The sequence below is a fragment of the Carassius carassius genome, chromosome 4 (genome assembly GCF_963082965.1).
Source record: "Carassius carassius chromosome 4, fCarCar2.1, whole genome shotgun sequence".
NCBI lineage: Eukaryota > Metazoa > Chordata > Actinopteri > Cypriniformes > Cyprinidae > Carassius > Carassius carassius.
In genome coordinates, this window is record NC_081758.1 from 27,131,164 (window position 1) to 27,137,970 (window position 6,807).

Here is a 6,807-nt window from a genome sequence, read left to right on the forward strand (position 1 = left end):
TGCTGTAAGTTACACATGCACAAACACAATTAGGTATGATACGCTACATACAGTTTTGCACTCTGCTGGATCGCTGCCACATCTTTCTCAGATAAAAAATGTTGAGCTTTACTAAAATATAATATACAGCCTTGTCATCAAAGCAGATCTAATTATTAACCCGAAGCTCTTTCAGTGCTACGAGGATTACATTAATTAACGTGACACAACAATCTGGCCCAATTTCATGGAACATTGAAAGAAGCTTCAAGTTGAATTGCTTTCAGTAGACACCAGAGCAGAAGGGGAAGGGACATTAATTGAATCAACTAGCTGTGTGTGTTGAAGATCGAAGAGGAGGGCTTCATTTATTGAGTAATGGTGTCTTAAGTTAGAAGCGTTTAGAAGTTTCCAGTGACTAACGTTATTTGCATTGCCTTTCTCTAATTAACATACTGTAGATTGACAGTACATCATCATATGGCATACTTATAGGCTGTGCTTTAATGTTCATAATAACTGTCAATTGTTTTATATTTAATATTATTAAATATTAATATTTAATGATTATTTTTTAATTATATATATTTAATATATTAATATATTTTAAAATATCACTTATAGGCCAATATTGGATATTTTATTTTGCAAGTCTTCATGTTTTTAATAGTGTTACATTAAGATTACATTAGCTGTAATTTTATCACATTAAGTTTGTCTTTTAAAACAATAATAATTTAATAACAGAGCTTAATGTAAAGTTTTTCATGCTGTATATTATAATCTGTTGATCCGTATTAAATTGATTGAACAATGACTATGTACAGGTCCTTCTCAAAAAATTAGCATATTGTGATAAAGTTCATTATTTTCCATAATGTAATGATAAAAATTAAACTTTCATATATTTTAGATTCATTGCACACCAACTGAAATATTTCAGGTCTTTTATTGTTTTAATACTGATGATTTTGGCATACAGCTCATTAAAACCCAAAATTCCTATCTCAAAAAATTAGCATATCATGAAAAGGTTCTCTAAACGAGCTATTAACCTAATCATCTGAATCAACTAATTAACTCTAAACACCTACAAAATATTCCTGAGGCTTTTAAAAACTCCCAGCCTGGTTCATTACTCAAAACCGCAATCATGGGTAAGACTGCCGACCTGACTGCTGTCCAGAAGGCCATCATTGACACCGTCAAGCGAGAGGGTAAGACACAGAAAGACATTTCTGAACGAATAGGCTGTTCCCAGAGTGCTGTATCAAGGCACCTAAGTGGGAAGTCTGTGGGAAGGAAAAAGTGTGGCAAAAAACGCTGCACAACGAGAAGAGGTGACCGGACCCTGAGGAAGATTGTGGAGAAGGACCGAGTCCAGACCTTTGGGGACCTGCGGAAGCAGTGGACTGAGTCTGGAGTAGAAACATCCAGAGCCACCGTGCACAGGCATGTGCAGGAAATGGGCTACAGAGAAGCAGCACTGGACTGTTGCTCAGTGGTCCAAAGTACTTTTTTCGGATGAAAGCAAATTTTGCATGTCATTCGGAAATCAAGGTGCCAGAGTCTGGAGGAAGACTGGGGAGAAGGAAATGCCAAAATACCTGAAGTCCAGTGTAAAGTACCCACAGTCAGTGATGGTCTGGGGTGTCATGTCAGCTGCTGGTGTTGGTCCACTGTGTTTTATCAAGGGCAGGGTCAATGCAGCTAGCTATCAGGAGATTTTGGAGCACTTCATGCTTCCATCTGCTGAAAAGCTTTATGGAGATGAAGATTTCGTTTTTCAGCATGAACTGGCACCTGCTCACAGTGCCAAAACCACTGGTAAATGGTTTACTGACCATGGTATAACTGTGCTCAATTGGCCTGCCAACTCTCCTGACCTGAACCCCATAGAGAATCTGTGGGATATTGTGAAGAGAAAGTTGATAGACGCAAGACCCAACACTCTGGATGAGCTTAAGGCCGCTATCGAAGCATCCTGGGCCTCCATAACACCTCAGCAGTGCCACAGGCTGATTGCCTTCATGGCATTTCTGCAAAAGGATTCCCGACCAAGTATTGAGTGCATAACTGAACATAATTATTTGAAGGTTGACTTTTTTTGTATTAAAAACACTTTTCTTTTATTGGTCGGATGAAATATGCTAATTTTTTGAGATAGGAATTTTGGGTTTTAATGAGCTGTATGCCAAAATCATCAGTATAAAAACAATAAAAGACCTGAAATATTTCAGTTGGTGTGCAATGAATCTAAAATGTATGAAAGTTTAATTTTTTTCATTACATTATGGAAAATAATGAACTTTTATCACAATATGCTAATTTTTTTGAGAAGGACCTGTATATATATACTAATTTAGAAATAACATTATCTTCAGATTTTTTATACTAGTGCATCCCAAATTCTTTTTTTTTTGGCAAATGTTTTGACAATAATTTGACAAGTCCTTCTGAACAGTGAAATCCGGCATGTACTGCAGTATATTTATTAAATAGTTAAAAGAAAGAAATAATTAAATAATAATAATAAAAAATAATAAAGAAATTCTGAACATGATGCACTACCATTATTTTTATGTACTATGAACATGGAAGTATGGTAAAGTACCACAGCTGTTTCTTGTAAGGACTCAGTTCTATTTTAGAGTCTCAGTAATCCATATCTTGCTAGAAAAGTGGCAATACAAGTAAAATACGATAAAATGAAACAATCCAAAAGTATACAGCAAAGAATAAGAACTGGTCTTGTAAAAGATTTGAAACAGATTGTAGTCTGATACTGTGAGCACAAGCTCATGTAAGAGCCACTAATGTGATCTTTTGTTGTCTCAGCTTTCACAACCTAATGCATGCATGTTATTCCTTTTAATTGGTTTTTGTGATTGTATTCCTCATCCATATGGCACTAGAAAAAGCCTCTGTCTGAGCAGCATAAATCCTCTCTGTTTTAGCACTGCTATGTACACAATGTTGATGAAGCGCTCTAAACAGATGATGGATTGCTCTTTAACAGCCAAAGCAACTTCATTGTCACTGTCACTGAAAAGAGAGAGAGAGAGAGAGAGAGTATGTGCTATGAGATGCAAAGTGTGGTGGCAGCAAGAGGTGTGAAACATAAATTAGGATGGTTTTAGGCTGCACAGATGGGCCTCTGCCACTCTATATACTGCATACAAATGCTTAGAGCCTGAGAAGCACCTCTTCATATAAACAGAATGAACGAGCCAACCCTATAAACCAGTCCACAATGACTCTGACTGTACATACAGACACAGACAGTTGGCAGGACAGATTTAAAGAATATGTGCTTCACGAATATCACAAATTCAATAATGTTTTCTGCATAGTTTTTTTTTTTAACCTTCTAAAATTTCTTCCTGTTATTTTTTTTTTCCGGCTTTGACAAGGGCCTTTTTGGAAACCCATCCAAAAGCTTTTAACGCCATATGTGCTAAGTTTATCAAGTAAAAATGATCTGGCAAAAATAATGAATATGAATAATAAAATATAGGAATGAGAAATAAGAAGCAGGCTGAACTGCAGACTTCTAATAAAGGTAATATAAATGACTTTATAAGTACATGAAACAAAAGGCAACTTATAGATTCATTGTTTTCAAAATGAAAACAATTACATACCTCATTAAATAAAAGTGCTTAGGTAATGAAGTGTTGTTTAACTACATTTTGTTTATATATACTGTACAGTACTGGTCAAAAGTTTGGGGTCAGTAAGATTTTTGAAATCATTTTTTGAAAGAAGTCTCTTAAGTTGCAGTCGTGCACGTTTACCAGTGCTTGGCGAAACATTGTGAGTGAAATACAGTGATTTCAACAGGAATCTACGTGATCAGGAGGTTCGGGTGAGAGCAAAAAAAGCTCCCCAGTGTAGATTGTACTTGAATTTAAGTTGGTTACAGATTTGTTGTGTTGACCATAAGAAATTAGCTTGTTTTAAAAACGTCATAAATCTAATATGCTGATTTGGTGCTCAGCTCAAGTAATGCTGCTAATTATTATCAGTGCAGAAAACTGTCCATAAGGTCAATAAACCTTCCAACTTCAAGGCTTTTTAAAGCTAAAAAGCAAGCCTTTTTCAAGCCAACATTCATAGTTTGCCTCAAAAAGCTTTGCTTTTCTCCCTAAAACTGCAGCTGTGTGAATTTTTTTATTCATTTTAAATCTACTTCTTAAATTCAAATCTGAAATGCAAATTCTGCATCCCGTTTGCTACATCATTTCAATACAATTCAAGTGAATCGTCATGAATTGAAGTGGAACTCAATTCCAAATTCAGCTCTGAATGTCACACAACCCTGTGTCACAAGGCTCCAAATGCTCCTCTACCCAAACTGCTTTGAAAAATATCACATTGCCCTACTTTCTTTGTTCTTGACAGTTCACTTTGACGTGAGAAGATTGGGCAAGCGGCACTTCTTCCCTATTTCCTCCCTCTCTCCAGTCACTCTCCTCCTTGCCTGAGGCGCGTGTGTGGTTGTACGCGTGTCTATGTGCGGAGCTGATGGCTTCCGTCGCGCAGGGTGCCACACACGCAAAAGGGGTCCTGTCACTCACTCAGAGCGGCCATATGTGTGCCTGCGTGAGCTCAATGCCAGCGGCAGAGGCTCCCGACAGAAGACATTAGGGGAGCAGTGGGGCGTCATTACCCAGGCACCATGATTGATTAACCGTGAATCAGGAGCACCAGGGCCCCTGGAAAGCCCCATACCGATGGGCGGAGGGAGCCCCCTGCAGATGTGGGGGTGTAATTGCATCAAGGCTTGGCAGGAGGAAAAGTAGGCAGGGGAGACAAACACACAGATGAGTGCCCTCATTAGTGCGTGAATCAGATCAGTGTTTCTCCTGATGGAGTCTGTCGGGTATGTAGCAGGGATAGTTTAAATATAGCTTTAGATGGGTGAGCTGAGTCTTGGGGGTCTCTGCACAGCAAAATCATTAAATTAAATAAGCAAATAGCAACTGAGGCCTTTGAAAAAAACTTAATTATTTCACGTGTATCTACATTTTGGCTCAGATTCATGTGGTGTTGCAGTGAGCAGCAGAGTTGATCAGAAACTACTGGAGAATAAGAACATTTCCTTCTAACACTTTGATCCTTAGCGGTGGGGAAGCTCGGATGAGATGATGATCCCTTAATGGCCCCCTGCCCTTCCTCTCCCTCTCTGCCCCTCTCTCTTCTCCATGTCCCGGAGCCATGCAGCGCATTTGTGTGCTGTGGAGGGGTGACTAATGAAATCCAGTGAGAGGCAGCCAGCCCTGGGAATCCGACGCTAATGTTTTGTTTGGTATTAAGATGCGCAAAGGCAACTCAAACTCCCACTGACTTGGACACGAAAACATTTGGAATGGGCTCATCAATCAAGCCCCTCCACGCTGGAATTGTCTAATCCTGGGGTGCGTCACGCGCCGTGGCGACACATCGTACGCTGCATGCACACACATTAGATGTCATTCACACATTTATGAATTCAAAGTTGAAAAAGTGACTTACAAACTGACATTAGCGGAAAAGTCTTTTGGTGCTTGGATTTGCCTCTGGAGTTGAGTTTGTGCTCTCCTGATATGCCGGGATTATTTCAGTCAATTTGTATATTATGGTCAATTTATCAGATGATGGTAGCTATGTGGTGCTCCAGACAGTAAGCTATCTGAAGTGTGTCTGTATAGATTTTTATTTTATTTCTTTGTTCTTCATGGCACAGTATACTGTAAGGAAGGTCCTAAAACAGGAGGCATGCAGATTATAATATAACATCTTTGATATATAAATAAATAATAAACACCAGTCAATAAGAATAGTAGGTTCTGGCAACCAATCACTCTTAACTGACACATTTGGCTGTGAATATTACATGTTTATGCTTGTATTGGAGGTCAAATGAATGTAAACTGTCAAAATATCACAGCAGTCTAACTTAACCATATTTAATGCTTCTTTAAGTAAGCGACTATATTGCACCCCAACAGACATGACTATAAAATATAATTGTTTAATTATTATTATTTAATTATTTTATTCATTCATTTATTATTATTATTATTATTATTATTATTACTGTTAACAATATAATACATAATTATTATTATAAATAATAATTATAATTATACATTTTAATGAAAAGCCATATAAAATATACATGATGCAATGTAAAATTGTGCAATATTATACAACCCGAATTCCGGAAAGGTTGGGACGTTTTTTAAATTTTAATAAAATGAAAACTAAAAGACTTTCAAATCACATGAGCCAATATTTTATTCACAATAGAACATAGATAACATAGCAAATGTTTAAACTGAGAAAGTTTACAATTTTATGCACAAAATGAGCTCATTTCAATTTTGATTCCTGCTACAGGTCTCAAAATAGTTGGGACGGGGCATGTTTACCATGGTGTAGCATCTCCTTTTCTTTTCAAAACAGTTTGAAGACGTCTGGGCATTGAGGCTATGAGTTGCTGGAGTTTTGCTGTTGGAATTTGGTCCCATTCTTGCCTTATATAGATTTCCAGCTGCTGAAGAGTTTGTGGTCGTCTTTGACGTATTTTTCATTTAATGATGCGCCAAAGGTTCTCTATAGGTGAAAGATCTGGACTGCAGGCAGGCCAGGTTAGCACCCGGACTCTTCTACGACGAAGCCATGCTGTTGTTATAGCTGCAGTATGTGGTTTTACATTGTCCTGCTGAAATAAACAAGGCCTTCCCTGAAATAGACGTTGTTTGGAGGGAAGCATATGTTGCTCTAAAACCTTTATATACCTTTCAGCATTCACAGAGCCTTCCAAAACATGCAAGCTGCCCA